This window comes from Lissotriton helveticus, chromosome 2_1 (genome assembly GCF_964261635.1).
Source record: "Lissotriton helveticus chromosome 2_1, aLisHel1.1, whole genome shotgun sequence".
Classification (NCBI taxonomy): domain Eukaryota; kingdom Metazoa; phylum Chordata; class Amphibia; order Caudata; family Salamandridae; genus Lissotriton; species Lissotriton helveticus.
The window spans coordinates 964,722,043-964,744,390 of record NC_136059.1 but is presented as its reverse complement, the minus strand read 5'-3'; the positions used below and the strand labels follow the sequence as shown (position 1 = coordinate 964,744,390).

The 22,348-nt window shown below is 45.0% G+C and overlaps 1 protein-coding gene across 1 annotated transcript in view; it reads right to left on the bottom strand.

Annotated features, from left to right (window-relative positions):
- GLIS3 (GLIS family zinc finger 3) overlaps positions 1 to 9,459 on the bottom strand; it is a 1,035,169-nt gene extending 1,025,710 nt beyond the window's left edge. The window contains exon 1 of the mRNA XM_078677400.1: positions 9,291 to 9,459. The gene's annotated coding sequence lies outside the window, so the exon portion shown is untranslated. The remainder of the gene's footprint in view (positions 1 to 9,290) is intronic.
- Between the last annotated feature and the right edge of the window lie 12,889 nt (positions 9,460 to 22,348).

The window sequence follows — 22,348 nt, the reverse complement described above, 5'->3', positions numbered from 1 at the left end:
TCGACAATTCTCGCTCCGGTGCCTACTCAACTCACAGGGTCACACTCTGCGACTCTGGGCAATAGCTTGCTTAATCTCCACTACGGCCCCTCGCGGCGGGATGCCTGGCTTTCACCTTGTTGATACCCTGCCGGGGTATCTCACAGGGGAATACCAGGACAGGTTCCCTAAGCAAGCGCTTAGATACCGGGTCGGTGATTTGCGCTATATAAATACATGTACATTTACATTTACAATAAAGAGCGGAAATTTTACATTCAAACAATGAATGGGCCAAACAGCCTATTTTAACACCCATGCAAACAAATGGGAATTTCTGATATAGCCCAACTCTCTTCAACATTACTGCTGACAGATACTTCTATAGTAAATGTAATATACTAGAGGAATAACAGGAATAACAGTGTTGGCTAGGAATGAGTCATATTTTTGATCAACCATACCAAGGAGCAACAACCTTAAAAAATGCTTCAATACAATGCAGTAAATGTACTCTTTTGTTTAGGTTGTGCTCTAAAGCTAATAAATCTTTTCGAAAAAAACTTTGGCACAGTTCAACAATTCTTCTTGAACAAGCTTTGGTACACCCTTAAGGCAAAGAGGCCAGTCCATTCCATAACCACGGCTCTATTTACTATCCAGATATTTGATGACTGTTGCTTTCGCCACTGAAAGAGGTATTTTGATTGGCAATAGACTAGAGCATTTAATTAGAATCAGAATTAGAGTCTTAAGAAATATGAAACATTGACATTTGATGTAACCTGTCATCAAGTTCAGCAACTGAATATCCCAAAAACCATGCAAGCCTTACACCCAGGTATGGTAAGTGGAGCTTTTCCTGACAGTGTATAGGTGATGCAGCTACAGGGTCAAGCGGAAGGATGGTGCAGCATCTTTGAGTTGGCCCTGGGCCTTTGAACTCATTGTTGTGTGTGAAATTTCGAGTGAAGGGGCTCAGACATTAGCAATTTTTCTTACTTTGATATTTGGTGCACTTAGATTCCCTCCTCATTCTAAGGTATTCGAAGTTTTGACAGGCAAAGTTGATGCAAATAAAAAAGCTGAAATTATCAAAGGCCTCTCCTAGTCAGAACTTAGCAGCTGTAACTGTTTGAGTGGGTTAAGTGAAGATGCCCTTAAGGTTTTTTCAACGTGTCTTCATCTGACAACTGTTCATATGCATTGGAGGTCCCCGATGGCCACAATGAGAGTAGAAGCTTTGCAGAGTGACGAGCTATTATTTGAGGCATTTATCATGGTGATATAGGAGGGTGCGTGCACCTGTCAATCTTAACCCATTATATAGTCGGAATCACTAGAGTTCACTATGATCACATGTCTCATTTTAAGGGGAAGATCAGAAAAGCCAGTAGTGGTAAACCAACCCTAACTTAGTATTTGAACAAGTATTGGTTAGCTGGACAAGAATTCAGCTAGAGATGGAGTGTTAAAATAGATTTATTTTATTTCTTTCATTTGTACAAATTCAAAATATAATCCTCTGTCATAAATGACATTATGACATTCTCTGTGTTTTTGTATTTGCCATGAGCAACGCTTCTGTAACTAAAGCATTAGAGTAGAATATAACACATTACATTGAGTTTGTAAAATACATTTTTAATCTACATTTTTCTAAACTTAATTTAACTATTCAGCCCCATATAGAAAAATATCACAATATTGAGCCAAAAACCTGAATTGGGGGAAGACTCCAACTTAATGCCTATTTGAGAACAAACAAGCTACAGTACACCCTTAAACAAAGGTGACCAGTCCACACCACATGATCAATCTAATACCCAGCCATTTATTAATTATTGCTTCTGCCACTGAAAGAAAGATTTTGATAAAGAGATTGTCAATTAATATATTTAATTCGAATTAAATGTGTTTATAAAAAATGTACTAATCGTACTCAAAATTAGATTATCATATAAAATATGTCAAAAAGCAATTGAGCAACATAAAACCCAGAGCAACTAATCATCATACATTTATTGTCGATCACAAAGATCTTAAAAATGACATCACAAGTATTACATGTATTACAAACACAGAAATAGATTTTTATAGAAACTGGTCTTGTTAAAAACAAAAGAGACAAACATCAATCAACAATAAAGGTACTTCATTCTATAGGAATACAATTTGAAACCCCATGTCTAGATAAAAGCCATAAAAGCGTATCATGTCATTAACATCAAAATAATAAATTAGTGAATGCTAAATATTAGGTATAGTACATAAAACACTTTCGTAAACAGATCTTATCATTTTTGGTTAAATGTAATTCACAGTAAATAATGTACACATGGAACTTTGACCGTCTAATCCATACAGCCAACAGGAATTTGGCTGAGCCAAATACCACAATTATGCTCATATCAGTATTAAGAATTCTGAAAACGTCTCGGTAGTGGCCAGCACCAATAAGCCTGCACAAAGGAATAATCCACTTGGCCCTCAAGTTTTCATATTGTGAACAAAGGAATATCAAGTGGACTGGGGAGTTGGTGCTTCCTTTACATGCAGGACACAGAGCATCAGAAGAGGTATTACCTCGCCATTTCTACAGAACAGAGCAACTAACATAATTTGGTATATTATATTTTATCGCAAATTAAAATATATAATAAAACATTGTTTAGTATGCTAACATACATATGCTATACATAGTTGATATAATACAAAATTCAAGTTAAGAAGATATTTCTAAATGTACACTGCGAGTGTTGTAAACCAGGTAAATTACATCCACAAGAATAGCCATCAGGTCTCGTTATATAAAGGACAGAAATTCAATGTAGTCCTTAATTGACTGAGGCAACTATTCTGCAAGTTCTTTCACCTTAGCATAGTTCATTCATTAAAGAAGTATGTAATTTAGTGGCATCATGACAGTATGATTAATTGACATTGCAAACTCCGCAACTAAATATTTCAATGTCATATTTCTAAGACACTCTCTTGCTGAAAGATGCACCAATAAATACTTGCGTATTGCATTTAATACAATCCATTTAAATAATAGTAGTATAACGTGTTATAGGTTTATTTCACTGTTCAGTGGGATTTTTATTTCCCCTACTTATGAGTACACAACTCTTGTTACTTTGCTGTTTAAAATAACTATTGTAGTGATATCATGGAGAAGGCATGTAGTTTTTCATTTCTGAAATGTCGTATGGAGAGGGAGGCGGTACAATGCTGTTTCAACTGACAGTCCCCACCACTAAACATTTAAGATGAAATCGGTTAGTCCCCAGCAAAAATGTTTAAAAAGAAATAGGATAGTTTTAATTGGTGGACTCAATTTTTGTTTTGAAAGCAATTGCCACTGCTTTCGAAAAGTACGCATTTGCAAATGTAGTTTCGAAAGGGAAGAACTGGGTGATTTAATACGCGAGTGGCAGCAGCGAGAGACTTACAGTGCAGTTTGTCATAACTCTGCCTTATACTAAACATTCGAACGTTCTCCTCCAACCAGCGCATGTTAGTGAGAACTAGGTTAAGACTTGCAGTATTGTTAAATGTTTCTACTCTAAGTTACCATCTCTAGTTTTATATATAACACTTCTCCTTAATGTGCGAGTTTTGCAGATAATTGAACTGGTCCCTGGTATATAACCGGGCTGATACGGCCACTCGCAGCTCTCGGCCTCAGTTGCACCGATGACAAATGTCCTTCAATTAGCCGTTGTTTAAAAAATGACACTATCCTTAAAAGACAAGAGGTTGTGGCAGTCGCATCTGTAATGAAACCTCGGAAGCCTCTCTTGGCTGCAGGCCGTGCTTCGCCACTGGGTTCAAGCGCGCACTTTGAAGTGTGTACGCTGCTCTCACTAGTTGTGGGTATTTTCCCTGCCGTGTAAAAAAAAACACGCACGAGGGTGGCCACACGCTGCCACAACCCCCCTTCAGAAGAGATTAGAACGTATTAACGAGGGGATGTGCACAAAATAACGCCCGTGTGCGTCTCAGCCACCGTAGGCCGGGTGAAGAAAGTGTTTCCTAGGGCCTGGTGGGTTTGCCTGTGGCCTCTGTCCTGACGCACCTGGAGCAGCGCACGCACGTGCCCCCAGAGGTCACGCTCACGCTCAGTGCCACGCTGAAGGAAGTTGGCCTGAGGCTGACTCACGTGCACCGGAAGCGGCAGTTTATAGGCCCCGGTGAGATTGCTGTTGAACTCATGAAGGTACGGCAAGAGTGAAAGTTTGTTAACAACAGGTAGCAGAGGCAGATTGCATATTTCACACGATAATTGTTTGATGACGTATATGCACACGGTAATAATATTTTTGTTAAATGTATCATTACTTGCTTTGAAACTTGGGGGTCTGCTTGCAGGACTGACGAATCCCATCGGCATATCCCATATACATATTTAATTTAACACATTTTCAATGTGTTTCCCATACATGATAACTCATGTATAACATTCATGTTATTTATTTACATGCTACATATATAGAAACGTGAGCTGCACGCAGATAGCCCAAAAAGCACAACAAAAGTAGAAACAGGCCGTAGCGTGCACAACACAGGTATCTGCTTGGGTGGATAGTAGTGTGAATAGTTTTAAGTAAGTCCGTCTTTACATTCCTTAAGAGTCACTGACACTAGTAACCTGCACTTACTATGCTGGCACTTTTCAGAAGCTGCCTATGAGCCCTGCATGTTCATTTGTACATACAGTAGCCTATTAAATTACTCAGAAATTAACTTCATAATATCCCCCTCCAGAAAACATTTTCTCAGCTTGTAACTTCTTACTTAGCCAAAACACCCCAGCAACAATAAAACGAGCACTGCAACTCCACCAAACAAACCAATGTAGGCATGCCCTGTGTCAAACGTACCAAAACCGCACTTCTATCAAATGAAATGTGCATCAACATTTCTATTAATTGTTTTATTATTTAAAGGGATTTACAAACATTTGCTTTTCCTCCAAATAGGAACACGTTTAAAAACATTTACAAAAGTTAATTGCCACGTCATAAAGAAGAATACATGTTGTTGACATGTATTTTGTTTGGACCTTCGGACTCCTCACTTGCCACTGCCTAAATTGTGTCTGTCGACACCGGGTTATATGCACATTATCAGGAAAGGGAGAATGCTACGAGTCCAGTTTACCACGCCTAGACCTGGCAAAAATGTTCAAACCAGCCTGACCCTGTAGGGGGGACACAACTAGAATGGGTCCTTGGTGGCTTAGTTGGGTGATGGCAACCCGTCCTGCCATGAAAGCAGTCCCCGTGGTCTACATCCCGCTTGGAAAATGCCAGAGTAACACAATAATCAGGCTGAATCCTGAGTTAACCAAAGTGTAACAAAGATCTTCTGTGGGCAGCGTGGTCATAAGGTAGCCCATACAAAGCGTAGTGAACAAACAGTCACTACACACAATTGTCAGAATTGGCCTGCACTGATAGCACTTTGGGACGAGGGCAGACCTAAGTTTCAAACCACCCTCACATGTGCCAGTTTACACCGACAAGTCGACAGACTGCACTGACCAATCATGTTTCGCTCTCTAGAAGGGATAATCTGCCGGTCCATGAAAGCCAAGAACATGTTTTGAGTTTCCTTTATGTGAAATGTGACATATTATGCCAGCTTGGGAGCATACTACCCTCCAGTTAATGAGCCATGTGCAGGAAACAGTTTCAGACAAGGAGTGCCAGAATCCGAATTCTAAGCTTTCTAAATGTAAACCAGCAAAGACTGGCTTCAACGTGTGTGTGTGTGTGCGTGTGTGTCTGTCTGTCCCCAGCAAAGGCTACCATCAACTAGTATGTGACGGGTTGGAAGAGGGAATGGATAATATCCAGGATCTCTAGTTTCTGCTGTGAGAACTGCACTCTGATAGCACCAGTGTTCACCTTGTGAAACTTTATATTTGTGTGTCATTGTTGTGACAACTGTATCTCAAAACTCACCTCTAGAAAAAGATATTAAACCCTTTCACTTTGTGGTCATCTCAATATCATCCAGAGCAAGACAAACAGCAATGTGTCCCACGAAGACCCAACTGGATTGCACGAGAGTGACTGACGGTCATTGGCAGGGCCAAAGGTGTGGAGTGTCTTGAACGCCCCTCTTGACACTTCCTAACAAATTAACGGTAGAGCATTCTCTGTAAGGCATGGCCAACCCAAGCCGATGTAGAGGCTCCCTTTTGGGCATGCAAAAGAACAAGACTTGCTTGCTACCAGGGCCTGGCGGCTCTTTAGGCATCCTGACATTTTCCCATTGGGCTGTAAGCTATGGAGCTGCTTACCGGACTAGATGGGCTGCCATGATGACAGCCTTCAAAGAGCTCTGGCTGAAAAATTGGGTTGTAATACACCAATCGAGGGGGGCAGGCTTGGTCGCTACACCCTCTCGCCTGGTCCAGTGTGGCACTGATTTGATCTATTTTTGCTACTACTGGCATTAGTGCCCAGTCTGGCTCTCAGTCACCACCATCTGTCAGATACCAACACTCTACAACCTGCCCTCCTACAGAAACACTACCCCTGGCCAATGAAGTAAAAGGTAAACTTTGTTGTAATGCTTGCTTTGTTGCTTTCACTATAATTGTGCGCTGTGCCCTTCATATAATTCCAAGTTTTCAGGAGTGGGGGATGCTTATGTGGCAAAAGTCTAGGGTCTGCATGCCTCCCTTTGCTCCCTCTTGTGTTTAAAGGCTCTCTCTCCGGCTAGAGTCTCTAGCACAGATGTGTCCACTGAGCTCAAACTGAGTGTCCCTAGTACAGGTGTGTTCCCTGAGTTCAGACTAAGTGCCCCATCTCTGACACGGCCCGGGATCTCTTGCTCCGACTCCCAGCACAGGTGTGTACCCTGAGCTTTGACTGAGTGCCATGGCTGTAACTGTGCATGAGAGAAGGGCCCAGGAACTCCTTTATATCCAGGGCCACTGGAATTATGTGGCAAGGAGGGACAAATTATGTGGCAGGGTTGATTATCTTATGCGACAAGAAAGGGCAAATTATGGGCATATTGCAGCACATTTTATGATTGCACTACTTCATTATTTAACACTGGGCATTGGTTGCACCTCATTAGTAGCAGCATAACACCCAATATATCAATAAACAATAAAAAGGTGGCCAGCCAACCTATGCATTGGGCCTTCTGCTACGTAGCAACATGTGTTGCTCCATTTTTAGTAACTTTTGAACCGCTTGAGCTTTAGCTAGAAACAAGTCATTTTTTGTTAAAATCTGCAGATTATGCAGCAGCTGATGGATTGTGTGGCAAATGCAGGAAATATTTAATTATGCAAAAAACGTAGTGACTGCACAATCACATAATTACAGTGACCCTGTTCATATCCCATCCTGAAACTTCACATCTGCAGCCCCAGAGTTGAGTCTAGACATCTTTATACAATTCTCATTGCAGCTGAAAGCAAATTTTACTAACAGCGCCGTAAAGCTGTATCCCAACTGTGTTGATATTTTAGCTTAATCATTAATGACGGGGAGCCTTTTTTTAAGCACAGAGTTAGCTATCAGTAGTTTTGCAGGTGCAGTGGGACTGGTGCCCCGAGGTGAGGGCCCCATTTCTCCCCAAATATGGATTTTTATAACTACCAAACCAGGGGATGTGAGACCAAATGTTCTTGCTTCCATTGCGACCCATGGCACATTTACTACGCTACTGTTTTAAAGGTTAAGCTAATTCATGTGCTTTACTACGGAAACAGCAGAAAGCAATAAAACAGGTGCAAGCATGCCTTCATCAAAACCAATTTCCACGTATAAGTCAAATGTACCATTGAAGGGTTCTGCTATTCCTATAATAATAACGGGCACATATATATTTGCATTTCCCCTACATTTCCACATGCCTTGTATTGAAATTATTCAAATTTGATGGTTGTTTAGATAAATAATTGTTAGTTTTTGGGGTCCCTTTCTGTCTGAATTGGTGACACTCCATTGATATTTTGTCGCTCAGCCTGGGCGTGCGAGGAGGGAGGAAGAATGAGTAAGATGTTTTTAATATGTCAAAACCTACAACCGACGATAAGCGTAGGCCCTGGCCTGCATTGTTCACCAGGTGAAACTACATTTTAATGAGTTCCCACTTACAAATTTGGCATGGGGGTGGTATAGATATTGATGTTTTAAAAAGAAAGCATATAAAACAAGACTGGAAGAAATGGACTACCAAGACCAAAATGCACTTGGGTACTTCTTGCGCTAGCCAGGAACGAAACGCAGTTTGAGGACACCTTATTGGTAACCTGGCACCTGATGTTATTTCATACTCGGGTACCTTCCATCTTCCAAACTAAACTAGGAACCGTGGTCAGTGTGAAATACAACTTTTGTCAAGCCAGAAGTCTAAAATCTGAGGCTTGGATTGTCCAAAAGCATCTGAAATTCTGTGTTTGCACTGTGCCTTTGTTGCATCAAGACGGTGGGCATTAACCGTTAATAATAATAAATTCGCTGAATATCCATTTTTTGTAATCTTTTAATGCGCTCTAAAGAGGGGCGGCTTTATGGTTTTATTTCCTCGTGAACATCTGAGGATATGATATGTATTGGTGACCAAGTGTTTCCTTTGGCTACCTCAGTTTTCTCTCCTGTGTCATATTTCTTCTAAGTGATGGTACACCATTTCCAGGAATAATGAGCGAAGCGCCTCCAGGGGGGGCCAGGGTCCATGAAGTGAGTAAGTTTGAGCTAAGAAGCGCCAAGTTGATACCAGCCAAGCCTCAGACAGTCCCTCCACTCATCCTTTCCAGACCTCTGTACCCTCTTCCCAAAGGACTGCACGTGAAGGGTCCCCTTAAGGGCGCGCGACAACACATGCCTCCTGCGAAGCGAGCCTTCACAGAAAAGTGCGTGGCAAATGAAAGGCTTGCTATAAAAAAAATGCAAAACTACTTTTCAACTGGTAAAGCGTCACTTCTAAGACTGGGATTATGAAAGCTTTACTTTCTCGGGAATTGCTTCTGGTAGCTGTCACTGTGATACCACTGTCTCACTCTCACCTTCTTCTCACCTTCTGCGTTGCTTTGATTAATGGGCATGTTTAGAAAGACCCTAAACTTTTGATCGGTTTCTGTCGCATGAGAACGCGCGTCCACTTGGGGGATTAAGGGCATTTGCTAAACCTTCAGCATCTTTTTTTTGAAGTTGAAAGCCAAAAACGTTGTTTTGCTGTGTTTGTGTATCTGTTTAAGAAAGTGTTTGCAGAACACCTTTCTTCCCCCTCTCTGAGTCCTGCCAGAGCAACGTCTCTGTGTCGCGTCCACTTACCAGGTAACCAGGGCTCCACAACAAAGCGCAGCCTGCTTCCTCCTTCCACGGCCGGCTGGAGCACGCAGTGGGCACCGCAGTGGGCACAGGCAGGGACCATGCAGAAAAGAAAAAATAAGGAATTGTGCAACTTTGGCCCGCGCATCCTCAGCACACCGAAAAGTGGTGCTTTCTGAATGCGCAGCCCGCAGCCATCCCGGGGCTGGGAGCCACCAGCCCACACTGGGGTCCTGTGCGCAGAGGCTGCCCGGCTGTCATGACCTCTGCTCCCATGCCAGTGCCCTGTCTGCTCATCTGCGCGCGTGGGGCTGAGCCCCTGCTGCTGCGGCGGCGGCGGGGTCCTCTCTTCGGGTTCCGGCAGGAGGACCCCGCTGACAGGCTACGTGCTCCGGGCAGAGGGAGCAGTGGGGCCGCGGGGGGTTGTCCGGCAGAGTGCAGGGCTCCGCCACTAGCAGTTACAGGCGCTCTCCGCTGGGGCTCTGAGCGCCTGCTGCTGAGATGCTGCTGCTGGACTGGGATGGGGAGGGCGGGGGGAGGAGGACGGGGGAGGGAGGGTTGCGCTCAGTCCGTGGCTGCCCGAAACAGAGGGGACACGCATACCTGCCCTTGCTCCTGCCCTCCCACAGACAGGGCTGGTATATACTTGGAGGTTATGTGGTCTATTGGCCAACCTGCCCAGTCTAAACCGAGGGGCCCCTGTTTGTATAATTCCGGCTTTCCTACTCAGCAGTGTGATCTTGGGCAGGTAGTTCTATCTACCTCAGCATGTATTTCCTTTTAGCAGAAAATGCGGACCACTTTCAGATTGTTGTTGCTGACTCAGGACATTCTTTGAAAAAGCGACGCTCTCGAATGTCAAATAAGCTAGGAAAGCGCCTCTTCCCGATCCTGCAGAATTGGAGTTTTCTGAAGTGGCAGGACTGTAAATTTAGTCACAGTGCATAGACTTTTCCATTGTGCCAGAGCAGACACATCAGAAAAAGTACCTTGTTTAAAAGGAAGAGCGAGCCTGCAAAGAGGATCACTAGTAGGGCAGGCGACACCTAGTTTCGAGGCAAACTCCCTTTTAACCCACCATAAGCCCCCCCCTACTCGATAATTGCTTTTATTAGTATAACGGAAGCTCTGCTTCCCGCTGGATGCGTCGTACAGTCTGCAGATCCTCTGGGTCGTGCAATTGGGAACTTCCAGCCAGAGGCAGCCCTGCTGGTGGCGGCTGCAGGGGTCTCAACCGCGTGCCCTGTTCCCATGCCCTCCCCGCCACCCCTTCAAGCTCAGACACAGAAAAAAGTGAGAATCGGAGAGTTGGTGACACACCGTCTGACACTTCACTGCTGAGTGTGTGATTTCATGATTCATGTGTCTAAACGTATCCACGAAACGATGCGAGCGCAGCAAGCAGTGCGAACCCCGCGAGGGGAAACCCGGAACATTGGAGAGCTTGAATGAAGGATTCCTCCCAGACCGCGCGCTCTCGCTCTAATAATGGAAAACAGAAATCACTTACTAGAAGTGACTCCCCTGCAGTGGCGATCGGCCATAGCTTCCAGTTCCGGCGGATCGGCTCAGCCTTTCATCCTCCTGGCGTCCTTGCTAGTGAAGATTAATAAGGCACATTCATAACGCGCACACATCAGAATGAGTTATGTATAGGCGCAGGTAAAGTGTTAATATCACTGAGCTCGATGCTCAACTATCGACTTCACAAGAAGAATGAAGGGGAAGGCTTTCGTACCTGACTCGATTAACTTCTGGAAGACTGGGGTAACCTCGCGTCATTTAACGTTACACGTGTCATGCTAAATTAATAAAATTACGCTACCCCACTAAGAAGCATAATCAAACGCCATTAGTGGCAAACGTTTAGCGCAATCACATATGAATAACGCGAACACGTGTTTTTTTAGCTGCTTTTTTGTGTGAATTGCTGATGTTCCATTGAATGTAACTGCATGTCATTTCACATACTTGTTCAACATTTCATGTAATTAAACCGGCAAGTTGCATAATGGTATATTAGTGCAACAAAAGGAACTCCAAGTTAAATGTCAATCCGTACCTGTTTCGCTATTTTATTTAGAAAATGTCAAACTATTGCCACTAATATTTTGATTTGTTTTACAGTTCTCCGCACTACACGGCATTGTTTTTTGGGTAACCATCTCCTTCCAGGTCGTAGTGCCCACTTTCAGTTCTGGAATTACATATGGCCAATTCATGCATTCTGGATATTGTGGCCTTCTTTTAATTGGACTGTCCTAATTAGACTAATCAACCTGAAGATAAGAATTTGTAGGAGACAAGTTCAAGCCTGAAGGGGTGTCCGTAATGACCCTGGGTTAGATGACCACACGCCATCTTTTTTTCCACTACTTCTGAAGGTGTTGGGTCTCCATGAAGGCTAAAGTCCGATGTTTTCAGAGGACTAGTCCGCTGATTAAAATGGTGGTGACCGGTTTATAGAGGCGCATGGGCTAACAGGTGGCTGGATCCATTCGGGCCTATGGGTGGAGATGAGTTTAAGGTTGGGTGGCTCCACACGAGAGCGAGTTGAGTGGTATCTGTTGTCATACCGATATGTCGACATTTCACAATGCAGGAGGCGGGTCGAAGTGATAAACAGTGCGACAGGCTCTGGAGTTACATCAGACCTCTGACTGACACGGCTCAGCGCCATTAAGTCACACCCGCTTGGCTTGGCCTGAAAGGTAAAGTATCGCCCCCGTGGCCGCGCAGGGGGCAGAGGAAGGCATCCATGACCGCCTGAATGTCCAGTTTTCTCCGGGCCTTGCTAAAAAGGGCTGTCGTCATCAGAGCTCCGAAGGCCGCGCCAGAGGTGAGCTTGCAGTTTAATCATCGACGAGTGCTGGAATGCCAGGGCGGCCCGCATTTCCTACCCTCGGTATTTTAAAAATCTCGCCTCTGGTGACATACCTGGTGTGCAGCGAATGGGAGGAGGTGCATCGGCACGTGCACTGGCGGGTGGCTAGTGGGGTGGGGTTCTCTGACTGAGTAGGGCTGTGGATAGAGGACAGACGGGGGGTGGACGGATGGGGAGTATATCAGATGGAAAATGAGGTGCACCGTTGGGGAACGCTTGGGGTTGACAGTGTGCTGATTGGGCGTAGTGGATGGTTACACGAAGGGGAGATGAGCGAGCACATGACTGGGAGTGTGCATAGATAATTTGCACACGTGGGGAGGAATGTGGCTCACAACAGACTGAGTTGGGACGAGTGAGGGGAGTGTGCAAAGGCAGTGAGGATGGGTGGTAATGGAGGGTGGAGAGCAGTGTGCACGAATAGGGGTGAATAGTAGGGGTCACAGATGGAGATCTGGTGTGCACAGATGCGGAAAGGTGGTCAGTGGTATTTGGAGAAGGGCGATGGGGACACACAGGTTGGCCACTGATGTGTACGGGTGGGGAGATGCACAGATTGTGTGGATGGGGCGCATACCACTGCCTGCTCAGATCAGGGGGTGGAAGTGAAGCGAATGAGTGGCTAGTAGCAGGTGCGCAACACTCATTGGGCAGAACTGGCTTCAGCCCCCCCCATAATCTGTGTCGCCTGGGCTGGAGTTGGTGCCTGCCAGCCTGACCTTCAAGTAGGGTGACCAACCGCCCATAAATGTCATGGACCGTCCCTGATTTGGATCTCACATCCGTTGTCCGTAATGATCCCTTTTATGGACACCTTATATCCGCATTTTTCCCCTGCACGAAACCTCAACATCCTGATGGGGCCGCCTCACACTCATTCCCTTGAGCACAAGAGCAGCCGCACCCGCCCATTGTTATTCTGTATGCCATCTAATTGTCACATATAGAATGACAATGGGCCAGTCTGGGCTGTTAAAGCATGTGATGGCCTCCTCCTGCCTCGGTCTAGGGCACATCATTCTGTTTTAACAGTATGTAAAGAAAAATGTTGCACCTCACGAAATGAAAGAAATGTACAGAATCCAGTTCATGTAAAGAAGCCACCGAAAGAAGTTAAAAAGGAGGGGTTGAGGTTCTTTCACAGTTTCATCATTATCGAACTGAAGCATTTTCAATATTATGTACAACAAAGCCATAGTTGCTGCTTTTTTATTTTATGCAACTAACAACCATTGACAAAGCCAATAGTCATGGCTTGTTGTCGGTGTAATGAATTATATTTCTGAATGCAATAACAGATGAAGCAGAATACTAGTATGGCAGCACACTATGGTATGCACAGATTTGTAGCTACTGTGTTTTAAGCTACGCCCTTAATTACATTGGACTCGCCATTTGGAGAGACCCCCAAGATTTTCAACCCACCCTGGAAACAGCACCATGTCACAGTCGCCTCACGTCCTGGCACTGTGCATCATGCATGACTCATGACTTCCAAGGTTTCAGATTGCCTATGTGCAGGGGCACTTTGATCCCTCCCCGCCTTGCTTTTGGTTCTTGTTGGGCCTCTTCTTTCTGAAACTCTGCAGACAAAGGCTCAGCTCATAACTCATGTGAAAAGGTGGGTGAGTAAGTAAGGGAAGGAATGGGTGAATGGCTGGATGGATTAGTGAAGGGATGACTGGATGAGGGCAAGGGTGAATGGATGGATAATGAGAGACAGGATGGAGGGATGACAGGGTGGAAGGATGCATGAGAGAAAGGGTAAATAAATAGATGTATGGGTGGAATGGTGGAGGTATGGGTGAAAGGGTGGATGGATGGGCATAAGGGTGAATGAATGGGTAAACGGGTGAATGGATGGGCAAAAGGGTGTATGGATGGGTACAAGGGTAGATGGCTGAGTGAAAGGATGGATAGATGAGTGAAAGGGTGGATGATGGGCGAGTGAATGGATGGATGGATGGATGAGTGAAATGATGGAGGGATTGATGAATTGATAAGTGAAAGTGTGGATGGATGGATGAGAGAGAGGGTGGATGTAAGGATGGATGAGTTAGTGAAAGGGAGAGTAGATGGGCAAAAGGATGGATGGATGAGTGAAAGTGTGGCTGAATGAGAGATAGGATGGATGGATGAGTGATAGGGTCAATGGATGGATTCATGAGTGCATGAGTGGATGGATTGTTGGGTGGGTTGATGGGCGAAAGGATAGCTAAGGGCAAGGGGGATGGAGAGAGAAAGGGAGGATGGATGAGTGAAAGTATGGATGGATGGATAATTGACAGGATAGATTGGCAAATGGGTGTATGGATGAGTGAAAAGAAAGATGTAAGAATGGATGAGTCAAAGAATGCATGGATGAGTGAAAGGGAGGGTGAAGATCTGGAAGAAAGGATGGATGAGTGAAATGGTGAATGGATGGACAGATGACTGACTGGGTGGATGGATGTATGAGTAAGTGAAAGGATGGCCGAGAGGGTAAATGGTTGGATGAATGAGTGAATAGAGGGGTGAAAGGATGGATGATGGATGTATGAGTGAGAGGGTGGATGGAGGGATGAATGAGTGAAATGATGGCTGGAAGGATAGATGATGGATAGGTTTGGAAATGGTTCAATCGGTTTGGATATGGATGGGCACACAGATGGAAGAACAGAATGAATGGTGAAAGACTGAATAATGGACGAAAGAATGAATGGATGGCACATCCCCTGGTGACTCAACCCACCATCCCAAACCGACACAGGACATTAGGCAGCAAGCGCAGAATGCTCCTTCAGCCTGCCAAAAAACAGAAACGAATTCCATGTACGGCGCCGTGGTACCAAAAGAGATGTTCCACTTTTGTGCCACTGGGCGGTGCTGCTCTCATGCCACAGGGAAACAGCGGAAGCATCTCCCACCTGCCCTGAGGCCATGAGAAATGCATGAGGGCACAGCTCTGTACAGCCTTTTTGCGGGGAAAGGCAGGCAAGACAACATAACCTGCACTTGCAGGCAACAGCACCAACGTGACTCGAGTACCTTCTACCACAAATGATTTTTTCTGTGAAAAGTGTTGCACCCATAAGAATATTGCACCCGGGGCAACCACCCCTGTGGCCCCATCTACGCTACGTCACTGCCTACCAGTATGGATGACATCTGACTCTTACACCTTGTAGCCCTCAATGTCTTAAGTAACATTTCCTATACATTGACTTTCACATTCATGAGCCATTTCTCTATATAATATGTGTGTGAAGTAACACACTCCGACACCCTGCCTTACATACTTCAGATGAATAGCTCTCATTTCAGTTTAGATGCCAAGCAAAGCCACCTTGCATGGCTTTGGGTGGCCTCATAAATCATGACTAAGGCGATGAAGCGCAAATCGCTGCGTCGCCTTACTCTGCACCCGGAGGCATTCTATGGGCATTGTAGTGGGTTTTCCCATGCAACACCAATAGAATTTGACGCTGCCCCAGATTTACAGAGTCATGTAAATCATGTAAACCCGGGCAGCGCCAAATCTGTACACTTCACAAAATGACACGTAATGAAGAGAAATATGTTCATTTCTCCTCATTGTTTTCTCTTTCTACGTGTGCTACATTCTGCAGCAGACATAGAAAAAGGAAAACACCTATTAGCATTGTTTTTGTGCAGGAAGGTGCCCGGGTGATGGTGTACCCTGGGGCCATAAATGGCCTTAGGAGGGGGGCCACGCAGCCCCCCTCCAAAATGATATTAAAAAAATGGCCATGTCCCGGGGCATGCGGTCCCCGGGGCTCGGAATTGGCCACGGGAGGGGTACCCACGTGGCCCCCTTCCCGTTAATAATTTAATTTTTTTTAAAAATGAGGGTCAGGCCCTGGGCGCTGGTGTCCCCAGGGCTCCACAAATGTAAAAAGAAGGGGGCTACACAGCCACCCTTAAAAAAATAAATTAAAAAAAAGACTCGAGATCGTGCCTAGACCCGCCCCTTCATGAAAACACTCTGCAAATGCGCCCATGTGACTTAATATTTCCTTTCCTTTCTGTGATGTTACATATCTTTCTCTTTGTCATTATGTCTGAACAACTTTAATTGTATATAGATTTACAATTTTAACAAGTTTAATATAATTTGTTATTTTTATATGAAATATGCAACTTTTTTTCTTATTTATACTTACATGTATATTCTTCTTAGATGTTTCACACTTTCTTTTCTGTTTTTTCATTGGGGGTGTTGTAATGTTGAGCAGGTAGTTTCTTCTCTGTTTGAAAATAAAAAACGTGTTTACTTTTAAATGTTTATCAGTAGTTAGGTTGTTAGGTTTTGATTCTGTTTTATAATAATATACATTTCCCTTGTTTTTTTATGTTTTACCTCAGGTTTGCAATCGGTGTTGTAACCGAAAACTTTCTTAGTGTTGTAGTAATTTCTCTTAGTCAGTACAAGTAAAAAGATTGAAGGAGTAGTGTTTTGTTAATTATTTGTTGTTTTACATTTTAAATTTAATTAAAAGTAATTTGTAGTTTAAATATACGTTTTACTTACTTTGCAAAAAAATAAATAAATATATATATATATATATATATATATATATATGTACAGGGGACACCCCCACTCAGGGATGATTGACTCTCGTGTACGGACTACAAGTCCCAATGTGCTTATGGTGGGAATAAATGTGCGGAAATAAGCACCCCCACTAGGGGGCCTTGAAAGCTGAGTGCTTGTTGATTCATATATTACCTACTGGCGGTCGCCAGTAGGTATATATAGTTAGGATTTTTTCCCTATGGGATTTTTGAAAATTCTATGTCTAATAACTTTGGCGTTTGTGGATGGAATTGGCTGAAATTTTCAGGAAAATGGAACATTTTGTTTCTGAGCAGCCCCTAAAAATTTGGGGGGGGTTCGTCAAGGGGGGGCTGAGAAAAAAGGGGGGTCCCAAAACGTGTTTTTCCAATGTTAATTTCCATAGGGCGGTTGGCCTCACTTTTAGCCCGAATGGCTGAATGGATTTGCACGAAACTTGGCAAAATTGTAGGGACTGTTAGCCCGATGTGCCTTTGCTAGGTCTCAATATATGTGCTCCAGTGGATTTTGAGAAATTAACGTTTAAAAAAAGATATATATCTGTAAGCGCGCTCTGGGCAGCGCTCCGGTTCGCGTACTTTACGCGTAACGGAACTTCGCGAAGCGAAGCTGATTGGCTCTCCGGTGTCTGTCAACATTCTAAACAGTCCGGAGCGGCCGCCATCTTGTCTCTCGGTAGGATCGAGAGACAAGAGGAGGCCAAAAGAAAGGGGGAAATGACCATAAGGGGGCATAGTAGATCCTCCCTGACCCCCTAGGTTTGATGTGGAGGCTTTAAAAGGGCCCCGCAGGGCAAAACAAAAAAAACATTTTTTTTTTTTGCGTGGGGAGCGCCCGGTTCGCGAACCGGGAAGCGTACTGGGGAGCGTACTATAAGGAAAAAAGAATGATAGACTTTTCAAATACTGTATGTTAATTGATTGTTGGTTTTGTTGATTATTTTTTAATTTCTTTATTTTTTAAAGCAATTATTTATTATTGTGATTGTGTTTCAAAATTTAATAAAATTTCCAACATTTCACATACTAATGTTGTTCAGACTGGCATTCGGTAAATAGATCTATTAAACAGTATCTCTGGATTACTCCCTATAGCTGTCTTTCTTTTAACATTACTCTCTGTTTACTTCCCTTATGCTTACTCTTCTTTTTTTTTTTTTTTAATTTTTTTGGGTTCGCTCCCGGTTCGCGAACCAGGAAGCGAACGGGGAAGCGAACTAAAAGAAATAGAGCTTGCCAGAGTGCTAAACATTCTAGCAATTTTTTTTTGAAAGGGGAGGTAGTTCTGAAAAGAACTTTTTTTTAAATGTTTTTGTTGTTTTATATTTTTTTTTATTTTTCTGAACATTTTTTCTTTTTTTTGTATTTTTTGAACATTTTTATGTTTTTTTTTGTTTTTGATGGAGGGGAAACAACAAAAAACAGGCATTGAAAAGGGCTCAACAGGAGCAAAAAAAAAAATTACTCTCTGGGGTGGTTAGGGCAATTGTGATTGTTAATAGCTAGGTTGATTAAATTAATGCTCATGTTACCACATGACAGCAATGCACCGCAATACATACAGGTATGTTTGATATGAGCAAAGTTCTCCTGAATGTTTGGCACGGTTTCCCGTGCCTCTGCTCCTGTCAACGATATTAGTGATGTTGACCTGGCCACAGGAGTTGTTGTTGGGTTATCTTGCATGTCACGTATCTCCGCCTGGCTGTAGTTCAATGGATGCCACCTGGTCATGTGACGATGCATTGTATAGTTTCCGTAGCTATATTTTTTATCAGTGCCTCTAGATAACCGGTCTTTACAAATCAGGCAGGTGACATACCTAGCATTTACTTTTTTTTGCCCTCGAGGGAGTGAAAAAAACTGCCAAATAAAGCTGGCTTTCCGACGGGAAACCCGGGGCAGCTCCTGTAAGAACTGTGGTCCTTCGGTCTCCTCTTCCTCTAGTTCATCCTCTTCCTCCTCTGTCTGGCTGATAAACTGGGGAGGTGGTCCTCTCTTCCCATGAGGAGGTGGAGGTGGTGGTGGGGGTGCACCAGCTGAAGCAACTATTGAAGCCATTGCTCAACTATCAAAAAAGGTCTTCCTCTCACAAAGATGAAAGTCAGAGTGAGGAAAGAAGGAGGGGTTTTCATCATTTGGGATAAACAATAGTTCTAAACCAATGAAAAGTGTTATTTTTAGGTCACCTGACCTAGCCTTACATCATTATGAAACGAAAAGTGAAATGAACCAATGAAAAGTTTTATCAACAAGTCACATGACCTCTTACGCTTAAGTTACGCGCTGCGGAACGCGCCCCGGATCGCTTCCGGGTCGCTGCGCTTCGCGCCTCGGTTCGCGCTCCGGAGCGCTTCCGGGTGCGCTAACGCGGCGCGTCATAAGACGCATTACGCGGCAACGCGATACGTCGCGCTTTCGCGACGTGCCGCGGATCGCTTCCGGGGAGCTGCGCTTCGCGTCTCAGTTCGCGTACCGGAGCACTTCCGGGTGCGCTAACGCAGCGCGTCATAAGACGCATTACGCGACAACGTGATACGTCGCGCTTCCGCGACGCGTCACGATGTTGATTTCTAACGCGGCAGTTGCGAACAAAAAAAAAGTATAAAAAAAAAATTATTAATAAACATATAAAATTTTTGGGGGGATTTAAAGAAGAATACATTTTACAGCTACAGATATTAGCTTTTAAAAAAACCAATGAAATTCACTGAAAAAACCATAGGTTATAGACCATATATAGTTAGGAATTAGCATTTACAAAACCTTGAAAATTCACTGAAAAAACCATGTGATGTCATTTGAGATGTCATCAGTGATGTCATCAGTGATGTCATTTGAGATGTCATCAGTGATGTCATCAGTGATGTCACTGACCATGTCATGAATGATGTAATATGTGACATCATCAGCAGTGGATTGCGGGTGCGCGATATATAGTTAGTACAACTAACTATATATGAAATTTCAATGGTTTTGTGTGAGTAAAATAAGGTTTTTTAAATGCTAATTCCTAACTATATATGGTCTATAACCTATGGTTTTTTCAGTGAATATATATATATATATATATATATATATTCTCTCGGTTCTCCTCACGCCCGGGACATGCAGCGCTCTCAATATTCGGTTCGTAATCCTTGCGGCAGAACATTTGCGTTGCCATTTTGGGCTGAAGGGGGTGGAGCAAAGCTGGTTAAATCAGGAGGGGCGTGACATTGTGTTAGATATATTTGCCGCTACCTGACTAACCGCAAAACACCCGTGGCGCTGAAGAAGGCTAATCAGAAGCCGAAATGCATTCGCCTTGACAGCGGGTGTGCAATGTATCCTTACCTGCTGCGGATAGAATAAAGGCTGTTCTCACCCGTTCTCCTGTGTTGGCCTCTTCACTCTCGGCGGCGGCTGGTGGTGATGGATCTTATGTTACAGCACGGAGTCCAGTACCGCGCTAAGGGGCCCCCGTCGCACAAAGTTGGCTCTGACTCTGCTGGTTGCTGCTTCGGTGGCGTTTTGGAGTCGCCCGGGGTGCCGGGATTTGTCGGAGTCCACCTGCTTGTCTGGTACATATACGGCGGTGTTGGGGTCAATCGGCTCTACGCTGGGCTGGGCATGCATGTCTGCCTTGTCCCCGCCTATTGGACACCAGGAACAGGCAGGTTGTAACGGTTGGAGACCGGAGGGGACAGCGTGTTCGTCTGCAGCAAAGTGGGGAACAATTGCATCACAATGACGCTTTGGCATCTCCACGCAACGTTTTCCAGTGACAAAGCAGATTGCACTCTGGGAAAGGTAGTCACTATACAAGAAGTGACTTGCCAATAGACATTTGCGTTGCCATTTTGGGCTGAAGGGGGTGGAGCAAAGCTGGTTAAATCAGGAGGGGCGTGACATTGTGTTAGGTATATTTGCCGCTACCTGACTAACCGCAAAACACCCGTGGCGCTGAAGAAGGCTAATCAGAAGCCGAAATGCATTCGCCTTGACAGCGGGTGTGCAATGTATCCTTACCTGCTGCGGATAGAATAAAGGCTGTTCTCACCCGTTCTCCTGTGTTGGCCTCTTCACTCTCGGCGGCGGCTGGTGGTGATGGATCTTATGTTACAGCGCGGAGTCCAGTACCGCGCTAAGGGGCCCCCGTCGCACAAAGTTGGCTCTGACTCTGCTGGTTGCTGCTTCGGTGGCGTTTTGGAGTCGCCCGGGGTGCCGGGATTTGTCGGAGTCCACCTGCTTGTCTGGTACATATACGGCGGTGTTGGGGTCAATCGGCTCTACGCTGGGCTGGGCATGCATGTCTGCCTTGTCCCCGCCTATTGGACACCAGGAACAGGCAGGTTGTGACGGTTGGAGACCGGAGGGGACAGCGTGTTCGTCTGCAGCAAAGTGGGGAACAATTGCATCACAATGACGCTTTGGCATCTCCACGCAACGTTTTCCAGTGACAAAGCAGATTGCACTCTGGGAAAGGTAGTCACTATACAAGAAGTGACTTGCCAATAGACATTTGCGTTGCCATTTTGGGCTGAAGGGGGTGGAGCAAAGCTAGTTAAATCAGGAGGGGCGTGACATTGTGTTAGATATATTTGCCGCTACCTGACTAACCGCAAAACACCCGTGGCGCTGAAGAAGGCTAATCAGAAGCCGAAATGCATTCGCCTTGACAGCGGGTGTGCAATGTATCCTTACCTGCTGCGGATAGAATAAAGGCTGTTCTCACCCGTTCTCCTGTGTTGGCCTCTTCACTCTCGGCGGCGGCTGGTGGTGATGGATCTTATGTTACAGCGCGGAGTCCAGTACCGCGCTAAGGGGCCCCCGTCGCACAAAGTTGGCTCGGACTCTGCTGGTTGCTGCTTCGGTGGCGTTTTGGAGTCGCCCGGGGTGCCGGGATTTGTCGGAGTCCACCTGCTTGTCTGGTACATATACGGCGGTGTTGGGGTCAATCGGCTCTACGCTGGGCTGGGCATGCATGTCTGCCTTGTCCCCGCCTATTGGACACCAGGAACAGGCAGGTTGTGACGGTTGGAGACCGGAGGGGACAGCGTGTTCGTCTGCAGCAAAGTGGGGAACAATTCCATCACAATGACGCTTTGGCATCTCCACGCAACGTTTTCCAGTGACAAAGCAGATTGCACTCTGGGAAAGGTAGTCACTATACAAGAAGTGACTTGCCAATAGACATTTGCGTTGCCATTTTGGGCTGAAGGGGATGGAGCAAAGCTGGTTAAATCAGGAGGGGCGTGACATTGTGTTAGATATATTTGCCGCTACCTGACTAACCGCAAAACACCCGTGGCGCTGAAGAAGGCTAATCAGAAGCCGAAATGCATTCGCCTTGACAGCCGGTGTGCAATGTATCCTTACCTGCTGCGGATAGAATAAAGGCTGTTCTCACCCGTTCTCCTGTGTTGGCCTCTTCACTCTCAGCGGCGGCTGGTGGTGATGGATCTTATGTTACAGCGCGGAGTCCAGTACCGCGCTAAGGGGCCCCCGTCGCACAAAGTTGGCTCTGACTCTGCTAGTTGCTGCTTCGGTGGCGTTTTGGAGTCGCCCGGGGTGCCGGGATTTGTCGGAGTCCACCTGCTTGTCTGGTACATATACGGCG